Genomic DNA, 14,149 nt, shown 5'->3' on the forward strand with positions numbered 1-14,149 from the left:
AATTTGCCACGTATTCCGTATGTACATTATCAACTTATTACCGGCCCACTACAGGAGACGGATACCATCTCAGATTTTTTTTTTGTTTATAGACGAGCGCTCGACTGCAATCACACCTGATGGCGCGCGCTTGCCTAGAAGATGCCTATTCACTCTTGATTTAAAGGTATGTACTCATATTGTAGGTACTGGGGAAAATGGAAGCTCGAAGGGCATTCCAGAATGCGAAGAGTTAAAGCCTTAAGCCATCACACTGGGCAAATACGGATTAGTATATGTCACACACCTTTGAGAACACTATGGCATTTACTTGGTTGGTTTACTCACGATGTTCTCCTTCATCGTGAAGCAAGTTATATTTAATTGCCCAAATCCAAACGCGTAGAGGTGCGAACTCAGGCTCCCAAAAAAGGAGGCTGATGTTTACCACTCGGTTATCACCGCTATAGGCGAGGTTCTATATAAAAAGAGAGTCTTTGATTAATAAACTATCGAAACTATTTCAAAACATTAAACAATAATCGATGAAAAAGAAAAGAAGAAAGTCTCCGACCTGTCGGAATCATAAGACAATCCTTAAAATTCGACGTGGCGGAAGCTGTACCGGCACAGCTGTACAGACAGAAAAGGGGGAAGAGCCTGTCTCTTCTGTTCTGTCTAGTAAGTCCTATTTAAATTACCTTGTCTTTCAAATAAAAAATAAAAAGTTTACATTGTACGGGCACAGAGTAACATCGCCAAAAAAAAAACCTCCTTTTGCAATTCGAATGAAAAGTAAACAAGTGTATTTGGAAGACTTTCAGTCACGTTTGATACGATGCGTTGGAAAGGTTGTATCTAGGTATGTAGAGTCTATTTTTACCGCAACTATACGACGTTTCCCACGGTTCATTGTTGTAGTTTTTACACGGCGATCGGTCTCATTCCGCAGGATAATGCATTCTTGGCTGAACTCGGTATTTCCTCGTACTATAGCTTTTATATAGATTACTCCTCCATTATCGTTGAGAAATGTTCGTTTCGAACATCCTGGCTGAAGAAACTGCGTCAGTGGTTAAATAAACGCACTCAGTCACAGAGCTGCCATGCCCAAAGCTCAGGTTGCCAGAAATTCTCCAAACTTCGTTAGAATAGGACACTTTAAGAAGATTGTTCGTTTCACGGCTGATTTCTTTTTTTAATGCGCCTTCGCGTAGGAGAATCGAACCATTCGAACTAATCAAATAATGTTGGTTCGTTTTTCCGGTAGGATGGTAACCATCCGTAACTAAAGCCTCGTGCCATTAAGATAAATTCGGCGCGTGCGGCTTGCGTTGACTTCATTCGTATTTTCAGTACTGAAAAATGCGTCGCGAGAATATTTAACTCTCGCCCCCGCCTCTGTTTTAATGGTTTAACGCCGGAACAATATAATTTTAACCGCATTTACAAAAAAAGTCGAACGAAACACACAAAAAGTTAAACATTTTTGCCTCGATCATCAATGAATTTGTCATGCTACCAATTTCCGAAGTTTTTTATTAAACATTTAATTCAATTGTATTCCTGGACTACCTATTTAGACTTCAATAAACATTTTTATCAAGTCGTAACCTACATATTAAAAGCATATAATAGTAGCTTGAGTCTGTAAAAGCCGACGTGTCATCGCGTCGCCAATCACGGACTACTTAACTCGTTCGTAACATTGAGTTCCACGTCATTGTAATTGTACACAACATTTCCTATAACATTTATTCTAAATTAATATATTCTTTCCATCCTTCGGTATGTACCTAACTTTTACTGAACGGATATACTGTATGGTGTACCTTAGATAACTTGTATGCAAAATGTCATGATGATCATGTGAGGCGGAAAACTAATTATGTATATCCTTTAAGACAGTAACAAAATTATTGAGTCACCGTTGCAAACGGTTCAGTGACATAATTATCACAAGAAATCGCATAGTTTTTGCCAAGACCAATAACGAATTTGACCATGCAGTTTTTCATAGTGTTGTTTAAACTTTAAACCAATCTGGAATGCCCTTCCGCCGACGTCCATTTTTCTCGCTGTTAATAATGTAGGTCCTTCAAATCAAGCGTGAATAATCTTCTACGAGCGCGCTCCACTCTGCGCGCTCCGTCCTACTAATATTATAAATGCGCAAGTTTGGATATTTGTTACTATTTCACGGGAAAAACTACTGAAAACCTATTATAATGTTAAAGATTACTTACACGATATAAAAACTTAAATGTGAATTGCTCTTAATTCATAGCTAAATATAAATTTACTGTGAGATGGTGATAACAAAAAACAAATTACCCGGCTAAGTTTTTTGTGGGCTCTTCTTAGACAAGGGCGCGTTTGGAACCCTCGTAGCTTTAGGTTTAAGTTGGCGAACGAATTTATGACCATCCCCTTACAATTATGTAAACATATATGTATGAACGCTTCTTAAATGCCTGTGATAGGCCTACGTGAATAAAGAATTTTTGAATTTGAATTTGATGGTGATAACTATAATTTCTCTGAAATGAGGAATGGAGATACATTGTATCTTAGACTAAAACATAGTTGTCTACTTTTATCCCGAAAAAAATGTATGGTTATCTCAGATTTATGGAAAACAACAGCTAGTCAAGAATAATCCAAAAATAAATATTAAACCTTAACGGTAGGGATTGTTTATGGGTATAAAAAATCCTAATTTAACCAAGACAAGCATCATAATAATCCCAAGTCGTCCCACAACGAGGTACAGGTCTCCATTTTCTTAAATAAGGACGTAGGACTTAGACCGCCCATGCTGTTCCGATGGGGGGTTGTTTATAGGCTTTCATACGATTATTTCCACATTTTCATGATTATCATCATCATAATATCAACCCATTACCGACCCACTGCAGGGTTCGGGTCTCCTCCCACAATCAGAAGTGGTTAAGGCTGTACCACGCTGGCCCAGTGCGGATTGGTGGACTCTACACAACTTTGAGAACATTATGGAGAACTATCAGGCATGCAGGTTTCCTCACATTGTCTTCCTTCACCGTTGAAGCAAGGTGTTAACTGCTAAAAACGCACATAACTAGAAAAGTTAGAAGTGCGTACCAGGATTGGAACTCACCCCCTCGAAAGTGAAGTCGGAGTTTATCCACTGGGCTATGACTGCTTCAAACAACATTTTAGTTCTATATTTTTTAAGTTCAGTTTCAATACCCAACCGTAGTTTCCGCGGTCGGAGATAAGATACATAGAAACAGTAAGATTTTATATCTGTTGTATCTAAATATATCTACATGACAACTGCAATTTTGTTTAAATGATTCATCATATATTTTGGCAGATTCTATTTATATTTTATTAATTACTGTTTTCGATCGTCGCTGTTGTAATCGAAAGTTACAATGCGTCTTTAGTAGAGATTTCCAATTGCATCATCAACGTGTCACAATCCATCAATATCATCATATCAACCCAAGGACTCCCACGGCTGTACAATGCACAAAGATCTTTTGCTCCTTCCTAAACGATTTTCATGCCACCTAGTTGGGTTGACCTCCGGGTCTACCAACGCTACGCTTACCGGTGCAGGGTCGGCATTCAAATCCGTTGTACGATCTACGTGCTCCCTAGTTCCGCCCATTGACCCATCGAATAGCGTCGCGACTCTTTGAGCTATGATCGATAACATTGGTTCTTCTGCGGATCTTGGTTTTATCCTTTTTTTTTCTTCCAGTAGTCCACCACGCTAGCCCAGTGCAGATCGATGGACTTCACACGCCTTTGACAACATTATGGAAAACTCTCAGGATTGCAGCTTTCCTCACGTTTTCCTACACCGTTGAAGTGAGTGATTTTTAATTTACTTAAAACGCACATAACTTAAAAGTTAGGGGTGCGTGCTGGGAATGGAACTCGGCCCCCTATCACCGCTTCCCATACATGTATACACCCACATAAACTGTCACGTTTATAATATTAATAAGACTTGATAACATAGATATACTAGGCTAGGAATATACAACGTGTAACGAAATAACGAAATACTGTTAAACGGTGCATAAGTATATTTCATAGGGAATCACGCTGTATAAATATGAAATCCAAGGAAGCATATTTATTTTTCCATACAAACTAATTCAAAACATTCTCGGTGTTTGCTTATGACAACCCTATCGACGATAAAGACCGACACGTGAATATGACCTACGCTACGCTACGAGTTCCTTATAAAGTGACAGGAGCCACTTGATTTTACTTTTGCATGTGATTACCTAATGTGATGTGTGTACCTAATTTATTTCAGTATATACTATGGTAATGGTTTACTCGAAAACTATTAGCGTTTCGGTTTCACAGAGAAGTCTTAGAGACGGTAAAGCCTCTGAAATATTTTTTCGGTTTTCATTTACACGCTGTATATATACTATTTCATTTACACGCTGTACGTCCTACGCTAGGAGTCTTGGGCATTTTCATCATTATCTCGCTCCATGAGATACTCACGAGTTAACTTCCATTCATCATCTATGAAGGTTCTACTGCACAGAACTGCTCCCTCGAAGGAGGGAGGAACTAAGAAGCGTTCTCAGAGACGGTAAATAATATACCTCTAAAGCCTCTGAAGTATTATTACGGTTTTCATTTACACGTTATATATATACATGTACGTCCTACGCTAGGAGTGAGCTATGCTAGGACTCGTAGCATAGCAATCTCCATAGCTCAATGAGATACTCCCGAGTTAACTTCCATTCATCATCTCTCAAGGTTCTACGGCAAAGAACTGCTCCCTCATAAGAAATATAACCTGCTACGCTGCTCCCCTAACTATAAACATGTCCACCTGCACGGCTAGCGTGGGCAGGAGACAGCTTTATCAACTGTCTGGGGCACAAGTGGAAATAATATTTAAATAATATATATTTATGTGTAATAATAAACGGGGGAACTTCTCCTATTCCCTGGTCCCGTGCTTTAGCAGGTGTACACGTTAATTATATCACTTGTCAGGGAATATAATCGGGAGATATAATTTTGTCTTCTGCCTGTGCTAGCCCTGCTGAAGCACGGCAACGGGAGTAGGGGAAGTTTAACCCCACGTTTATTATTTGGACATTATCTCCATTTGTGAGCAATGCTCGTGGAGTAAATAAAGCTGTAGGTATACCCGAGGAGAAATTTTTCTACTACCTAAAGAGTATCTCACAGGGCATAAATACTCGCACTTGACCGCATTTTTATCTTTAGGAAAGTTACCAGTACATTTACACCTGTGGCACAAACCGCTTGTATTTAATTACATTGTATCAAAGTTTTTATTGCCGCATCGCTACAAGACCTAGAGACAACCTTACTAAGCCGCGTTTCACAGATGTTAGGACTAACGCTCGTCGTTTAGGATAATTCCTACGTCCAAGATGGTCACGGTCAAAGTATATCGTACCCTCATTAGGTACAGAAATGGGAAAATGTGTCTGTTTGGATATTGCTTACGTTAGGCTCAACCGTAGCACAAATCTCGATGGAATTTGGCAGAGATATTAAGGTGGCATCCCCGAGAAATTTTTAACGGAAAAACACCGGGGAATCATTACCGCGGGGTTTAAAAAATTGGACATTTGTTACGTATGCAAAGCATATTAGCAGCTTAATAGATCTTGATCAAATTATGCACAGATATAGCTCAACTTTACTCTGGGAAATTACAAGGGATTTAATACCAAAAAACAGAAACAAACGCGAAAGTATTTGCGGTCAAAAGGGTTATAGTATTGAAGAGAATGCAATAGTGTGTCGGTCGGTTGAGATGCAGCTTGACCCACTGTAATGATCTTGTTGAAATTTGTTACATATCGCTTGCATACTTTAGACTGACAAAATAATCCCGAAAACACCCAAAAACCGCTCTCGGTTATTAAACCCGCTAATTAAAAACAGCTTTTGTTTTCTAATACGGTTTGACAGCTAGACAGATGTTGACAAAATTTTACATCGAGATAGCTTACCTGGACAGCATAAGATGTTTTTGAGATCAAGAAAATAACTGCATATCGCTGTATAACTGACAGAAAAGTTATAAAATAGGATGGACGGTCTACTAAAAGATGGTATTAGCTGTAAACTTAATGGAGCTCAACTGCAAAGCTTCCCTAAAATGCGTATCGCAAACTTTAAGAGGTTGCCTGTAAGAGATTGCTTGCAGCAATAAGGCCGCCTTTGCATGCCTACAATTCTTGTTGTTGTTAATTCTATATTTTATGTATATTCTGATGTTTGTGTGCAATAAAGTATTTCTTCTTCTTCTTTAAGTAAGTTTGTCAAGCGAAGTTTATTTACATTGGTCCAGGAAAAACTTTCAGGTTGAAAACGCTCAGATTGATTTCGAAATACAGCTATTTCAAGTACCTAAATTTGCCGGAAAAAACTTCAGGTAATTTAAATTCATTTTCGAAATACAGATATTTCACGTAGGCCTACGTTAGAAGCACTTTTGAAACGTCAAGACTGTTTGTTCGTTGTGAGGGCGGATTACCGAGATCAAGCCAGAAGGAAACTCGGCAGTTGCTCTTTTCCAATAAAATTACAGTCTTGTGTTAAACGAAAGAGTAGTCGACAGCTCCCATGCAACCGTGTTCTTTTCGAGAAATTATCGTACCACACGGTTACGTCAGACTTCGATTCCCGGCACGCATCTCTTACTTTTCGTAGTAATGTTTCTTTTTAATTTATTTAATTAATAAACATATTGTACACCTAGCAACTACAAATACGTAAAAACTTCACAAAGGATTTAGATGTATAATATTTATAGGTTACTAGCGTACCCAGCCTGCTTCGCCGGGCTAGATTTTGCTTTATTTTATTTAAACAATAAACTTACATCATTAAATTTTTAATTTAAGTCTCATATTATATTCAATCAATTATTTCTCTCCGTATTCATTCTCTTCTATTCTCTTCTAGAGCGGGTGAAGATCATTATCTACACCCATGTACACCCAACAATAGAATATCATCATAGTAAATAAAAGCTGTATTTGACAGTTTGACAGTTCAAAAATAGGAGTGCTCTGATCATCACCAAACTTTACAGGATTACTTGCCAGGTCAATCCGGAGATTCCCTGAAAGTTTCATTGAAATCGGTCCAGCCGTTTCGGAGCCTATACGGAACATACCCACACATTTCTCTTTTATATATATAGATAGATAGTTATTAGGTATGTACATTTTACATCACAAATATATTTCTTTATATATATATTTCTTATGTGCGTGTGTATGTCACTGAACTCCTCCGAAACGACTGGACTGATTTGAATGAATTTTTTGGTATGCGTCTGGGTGGCACCCTGGATGGTTTAGATTTACAAATCAGCCCGACAGATGGCGCTGGGGTCCGCTAGTAACTATATGTAATTGTTATATTATATATAAATGCATGCTGTAAATATAATAATTTATAATTATAGCATGCAAGTATGTTCGTAGTGGTGCTATGTATATGTAGATATGTATAAGGGGTGTGTATTGATCGATCCATAGTAATGTGTATAGTATAGGTATACAATATACATGTTTTGACATTTAAAGTAAAATTTATAATTATAACATGCAAGAATGTATATGTATGTATGTGCAAGACCTTATAGATAAATTGCTTAAAGAAGTTCCTCAGTTCGGTCGTACGACAATTTAAGAAGGTAATTTTTAACCGTTTTTTTACATACGCTTTGTTTTGGTATGAGTTTTATGTAGTTAAACCGTGCTAACTTGCTTTAACAGTGAAATGAGAAAACCTGCCTGAAAGTAGTTCTTAATGTTCTCAGAGGCGTGTAAAGTCTACCAATCCGCGCTTGGCCAGCGTGGTGGACTACGTTATTCTATTCCTATTTTCCATTCCCATATCATTCTGATCATTCGGATGATTTTATCTGTCGTTTACCACTAAACATATAGATACAGAAAATAAATCTTTTCTACTACTTGCTTACAGGATATTCATTCCAAAATCTATTCATACGTAAAAATATGCTCATTACGTATACAAATACCCGAAAATACCAGATAAACATCGACCGAGTCTGTACCAAAACGAACTGATTTAAATATTCCAAAATCAATAAGGGGCCATCCCCCGGGGAGAAGCTGTACAGATATACTACAAGCGACGTTTACCAATGCCATAGAGTCGGACCACTTGGTCTTAAACATAATAAATATAAATGACAGTAAATTAAAACTTTAGTAGTTGTTTCATAAAGGTACGGAGTACATTGGTAAATACGAATATGGATGCCGACGTAACCGCAATCCTTGCATCTGGTTGGAAAGAGCAATTTAAATTATTTTTGTGGTGTACACTAGTTATTTGTTTCCTAGCATTTGTTGATTATATTCTGCAGATAGTATGGTATGTTATTCCCCTCTCCTTTGTCTAGCTGTGCCGTATCCTATCCAAGGTTTGTACTAAGGCTAACAGATTCTGCACTTTGGTCACAGCTTATTTCGTAATGTTATTTCTTCACCAGTTGGTTCTCTGCCGGTATTTTCCATTCATCCCCTCGTTTTTAACGCCATTATATTGAAGTGATACGTCGGGATAGAAGTTAGCATATTCGACTACCAATCACGATGTTCAGGGTTTTTTTTAGAGAAATTCTCAGTTCAAGCTTGAAGTTAAAAAATGCCATTGTTATCCACGTTTCTCGGGAAAAATGGCGTCAAACCCGGTTATTTGTTATCACAAGCATGTAATGGATCCCGATAATGGAACAGCAAACCTGAGGACGATGATGAAAATAAAATTGTATGTCTTTATATAGATATTTGTTCTTTAAGACAGCGCTATATCATCTAGGCGTGTTGCTTGCTGAAATTATCTAGCCAGTTTATCATCTATAATTTATGCACAAATAGATTTTGGAACATACACTTCCAGAAATAGACTAGGAATACAGTGGGAGTGGGTTTTAAAATAGCCGAGGGTCAAGTTCGGGACGCCTTAGCATGTTAAATTCATCAACTACCTACCTATTGGTTCTCAACAATAAATCAGTTCTTTGGATAACTCGGCTTTTTGTTTATTATCTATGGGTTCGGTAGTGTTCGCAGGACACAGATCTGTGCAGACTCTACAAGCAGACTTCGGAGACGCCCTTGTACATAAGCTTTCCCTGCCTGATGCAAGCAAGCTCATCAAACTTTTGGGAAAAAATATTAATACAACCTGAGGATGTTAAATTTCTTCCAGATAAGAAACTGCTGCATTTCCTGCGTTAACCAATACTTGATGGGACTTCTAGACAGCGGGGTTACAATAGATCGCAACCAGTCGATGTGACACCAGGGACCAAACTTACCTTAGCCGCACAAACAGGAGGAGAAGAAGAATAATGGGTTTGGTTAACAGCTTTGGAAAAGCAGAAGAAGAAGAAACACTTTATTGCACGTATAACATAAAGGAAAAGAAACAGTAAGGAGTATACAGTTCACAATGTAAACATGCAAAGGCGGCCATAGCGCTGCAAGCAATCTCTTACAGGCACCCTTTGTAGATAGGACAATTTTATGAACATTGGGATACTTAGTCGAATTGAGCCCAAAAGAGACATATTAATGATGCTTCTGTACTCAGCAGTGGGATATTTACTAAGTTGAAAAGGAGATGAACCGACAATATGTATTTTATTTTTAGTTGTGCCCGCGGCTTCTCTTGAGAATCTTGCGAGTTGCATGAGAGTACCAGGCTGTCTGAAAGTGAGAAGAATTATTTTCTGCCCGATATGATCGGAACGGTTAAACCAATTTAGACGGGACTTAACTTACAGGTAGAGAGCTTCGCAGATTATGTTTTAAAGTCCCTCGTTATCAATTAATTAATTTATTATTTAATTCTTCGTTTGAAATAGTATAAAATAGGATTTAGAGTTTTTCTGAAAGATTCTTATATTAGGATTTTATCTTTTTACAGGTGTGGCGTAAAAATAAAAAGCATGATGGGACCTAAATCTACATTAGATAAAAGTATTTTTTTTTAGTATTACATGTTTATCAAAATGCTGTTTATACTAAATTAATAGCTACAGTTATTTATTGCTAATAAAACATAACAAGAGTTGTGTCATAATTATTTATTATGCTTATTACGATTAGCATTATCATGATTGCAAAGAAATATATCCTTCCTGCACAGCAGTAACTATAAACGATTATCAGTTACCCAGTCAAGGATAAGCGCACACCACCATTTTCCGTTTCACGATTTTAGAATCGTGCTGTAATTTTAGTGGCAAATGCGCGCACTTCTATAAAAATCCGACACATAAGATAGGATAAAACATCGTGCGACTTAAAATCGCAGTAGCACTAAAGCTACTTATAGTGTAGTTTGACTGCTCAGACTTAACAATTAAAACGTGATAGTTATCAGTCTTACATAAGTCTGTATTGTTTAAACACTAAGTATAGTCATGGTTTAGAATTCTATATTGTACTTTGACTATGCTCAAACTTAAAAAACAGTTAAACCAAGACACTTATGAGTCAGACATCATCACCATCATATCAACCCTTCACCAGCCAAGTACAGGGCATGGGCATCCTACAATGAATCCTTTTAGATCGTTATAGTCCACCACGCTGGACTTCACACGCCTTTGAGAATATTATGGGGAACTCTCAGGCATTCAGGTTTCCTTACGATGTTTTCCTGTGAAGTAATATTTAATTAAAAAAACGTCAAGCCGAAGTTCTGACCACCAGACTATCACCGCATCGGACTTCAGTCTAATTTTGGATGAACAACAAGACATCCGCCCTTTATAAGCGTCAGACGTAATATCTGTGTGGCTTGCGCCTAAGGGCAAGTATATGTATCAGTTTAAAGAGTCTGCCTTCCGAATATACCTGTGTTTACAATAATTACTACGAAGTCTTACAATACATCTCAGAGTAAAGCGTAAGTTAAACTACTAGGCGATAAGCACAGAACTTTGGCAATAACAATGTGACGATTACAAAGATATTTAATTAACTGATAAGGTAGAACCCTCTCTTGTGCCACAGAGACCCTACTTCAAACTTTGCTTCACATTATTATTATCATTAGAAGAAATCGCTATGAAGCGATAAGGCCGCCAAATTGTATATGTTGTTTTTTTATACTTTTCTTTTTTTTTGTACTTTTTGTGGTGTGCAATAAAAGTTTAATTCATTCATTCATACATTAGCCTGTGATGATACTCCAATTTACATTGAAACATTATGCAGGGTCTAGCTCAAAGTCCATCTCTCTATGAGAGATGTGGCCAGTGCCTAGAAGGTAAAACTTGATATTCTGCTAAACTAATTGGAATTTAATAAAAAGATTCCTAAGTGTGGTTGTTTTACTCTCAATATCTCTCTGTTTGTGATACATATGAATTCAGTGCTAATGCAGTAATAATTAAAGAATCAGATTGGTGACCTTTTCCTTAATTGCAGTGCAGGAACCATTAATTCTCCTGGGGTAAACTGTTTCTGTACTAACAACTGTACTGAAACTGTGTATAGAATGTATTTTTTTGTTTTTTGGTTCACATTGGTTTTCACATCTGGGCACCAAATATTGTAAAGATTGGTGCACTGGTTAAGCCATAGCCATACAATATAGGATGTATTCACAACATGAATTTATTTGAAATGATTGTGTTAAACAAACAAATGTGTCTTTTAGGCACAATATAATAATGATACTGCATTGGAATGTATTTATACTGGATTTATAGCTTCAATGGCTATAGAAATAAACTAACTGAGCTAGACTGTTTGAGTGGGTGCTGATATCAGAAAGGCTGTAGGTTTAAATTCACTATAAAACCATACCAATTCCAAGCACCAAAGTTATGTTTGGTTGGAGAGTAAAAAGAGAGAAAAGTCAGAAGAGAAAAACTAGTCTTAAGTGATCATGACAATTTTCTTAAGTTATAACAAGATACATGTATATATATAGGTATATATGCAAATATATATGTTTATTTATTTGCACCACCTACCTCTCTTCTTGAGCTGTGTTTTACACCATTGGTTGCCTGGAAGAGATTGCTATGTAGCCGTCAAATTGTATATGTTATGTTAAATTTTTATTTACAATATTTCTATATCTTTATGTGATGTACAATAAAAAATTATTCATTCATTCGTTAAAGATACAACTTAGAGGAATAATCAAAAAAAGCATTGTATTAGGTATTCAGAAATTACACAAGCAAATTGTGATATTTCAGATTACCTTAGCAAATGAATAATAGATTATACACTCAATAACTTTCAGTAAGGCTCCTTAGTATATTTATAAGAAACTTGCATTTTAAAATAAGTGTTACCTCAAGTAAGTTATGCTTATTTGAAATAACATAAAGAACCTTTCCTTTTTCATTAGCATAAATGAATTTAGTACTGGATTCTATGTATAATACATGTGACAATAACAACTAATGTGTCTATAATAGACTAAGCATTATCTTTCACAGTAAAGTAAAGTTTATAAAATCACTGCAAATAATTTAATAGTGTATTGGTGACATAAAACTATTTCTTGCGAGACTTTTTACTTTAAATACAATTGTGGGCAAATAAGTGGGCAATTACAGGAAACAAAGCAGCAATATAGGTAGGTTCAGGTTTTTAATAACTAAGGTAGGTCACTGAATAGTTTTGTTATAGTTTCTTCAATTCAATTATTTTTTGCCATAAAATATATAATGTCTTGTAGTAAAGTTTTCTTAATCAACAGTAAATATTTATTTGTGAATAAATGACTGAATTTTGGTTAAAAGATTTAAGCGTATTCTATTATCATGTAGGGCTATGCTTTTCAGAGCACTCCCTATTGCATTCTGAAAAGGATGGCCTTAAGATTTGTAAATTTGCCCAAATTACTGGTTGCATTCTGACATGAATAGACTAAGAAGATTTGCGAATTGGCCTAAATAAAAGTATTTTATGCATCAATAAGTTTTATGATAAACCTAAGCCCAAATAATGGCAATTGAGGGAGATTTCCAGGGAACACTTTACTATAACAGATTCAAGAAAAACTTGGAACAAAGAAGGTATCATTTTTAGATATGTCCTTATACCTAGTTTATATACAAATTTAAGATCATAATTTAACAGTGCATACAAAATAATTGGGCTGAATTGTTTTACTGCTATTCTTATAGTAGTTATGTTTAAGCAACATATTTTCCTTATTCTAAAAGGTTTGTTATAGTTTCTACTCTTGTTTCTCATTATATTAATTGTGTGCATAAAATAAATGTGTCAATATCACAACATCATAAATCTGTTCCTAAGGTTCATTACCTAACATTAGACATTTATAATGGGTTGGTACATTGTATATGCTTTTGAGAGAGGCTGTGCCGGTGCAATTATGATAATGATGACCAGAATCTTTTGCTGATATCATCTCAGAGAATTTACTTAAAAATTACAGCAATAAATGATAATAAACCAGACATTGTACAACAATGCAAAACACTAGGTCTTTTATATTGGCAGACAAAAAATGCCTAATGCCCTATTAGATATTATAACTCCCATAGATAGCAAAGTTTTTTCATATAGTCTGTCTGTCTGCAGTGCTCTACGAGCGGTACAAGCAGCAGAGAATAAAGGCATAATGTGGATAAGCTCCAAGTGTACTCACCAGCAGGTGGGAGTGGCGTTATCCACGGTTTCCTGGTTGGCCTGCGAAGGAGACTCGGCTCCCCGCGCGCCACCCGCCACAGACGAAGCCGTGGTGCCGTGTACCACCTTACTGCGCCCACATCATGCACACCACTGTATTATCTCCACGGAATTGACACCACTTGCATCGCTACCTGAAAAACACCACTACACTTTGAAGTGTCAGCCACTGCCCACTATACGGGTATATCACTACAACTTGTTGGCACTACGCGGTCGAGAACTGCAGGCACTCGCGGCGGGCTCGCCAGACGCCTCGGGCGCCGCGTTCACGCCCAATATTACACCAAACAGAATATATCCCACGATAATATGGCAACCTTCACGTAAAATGAACCCGACTCATCACGACTTTACTATGGTATACAGTAATATTTATAAACTTTCACGGGTTAATTATAGACCAGACGTTACTATTAACG

At 36.8% G+C, this 14,149-nt stretch overlaps 1 protein-coding gene across 1 annotated transcript in view; it reads right to left on the minus strand.

Moving 5' to 3' along the window:
- The window catches only part of LOC120624213 (guanine nucleotide-binding protein G(s) subunit alpha), a 38,457-nt gene extending 24,649 nt beyond the window's left edge, over positions 1 to 13,808 (minus strand). Inside the window, exon 1 of the mRNA XM_039890629.1 lies at positions 13,687 to 13,808. The gene's annotated coding sequence lies outside the window, so the exon portion shown is untranslated. The remainder of the gene's footprint in view (positions 1 to 13,686) is intronic.
- Between the last annotated feature and the right edge of the window lie 341 nt (positions 13,809 to 14,149).

This window comes from Pararge aegeria, chromosome 1 (genome assembly GCF_905163445.1).
Source record: "Pararge aegeria chromosome 1, ilParAegt1.1, whole genome shotgun sequence".
Classification (NCBI taxonomy): Eukaryota; Metazoa; Arthropoda; class Insecta; order Lepidoptera; family Nymphalidae; genus Pararge; species Pararge aegeria.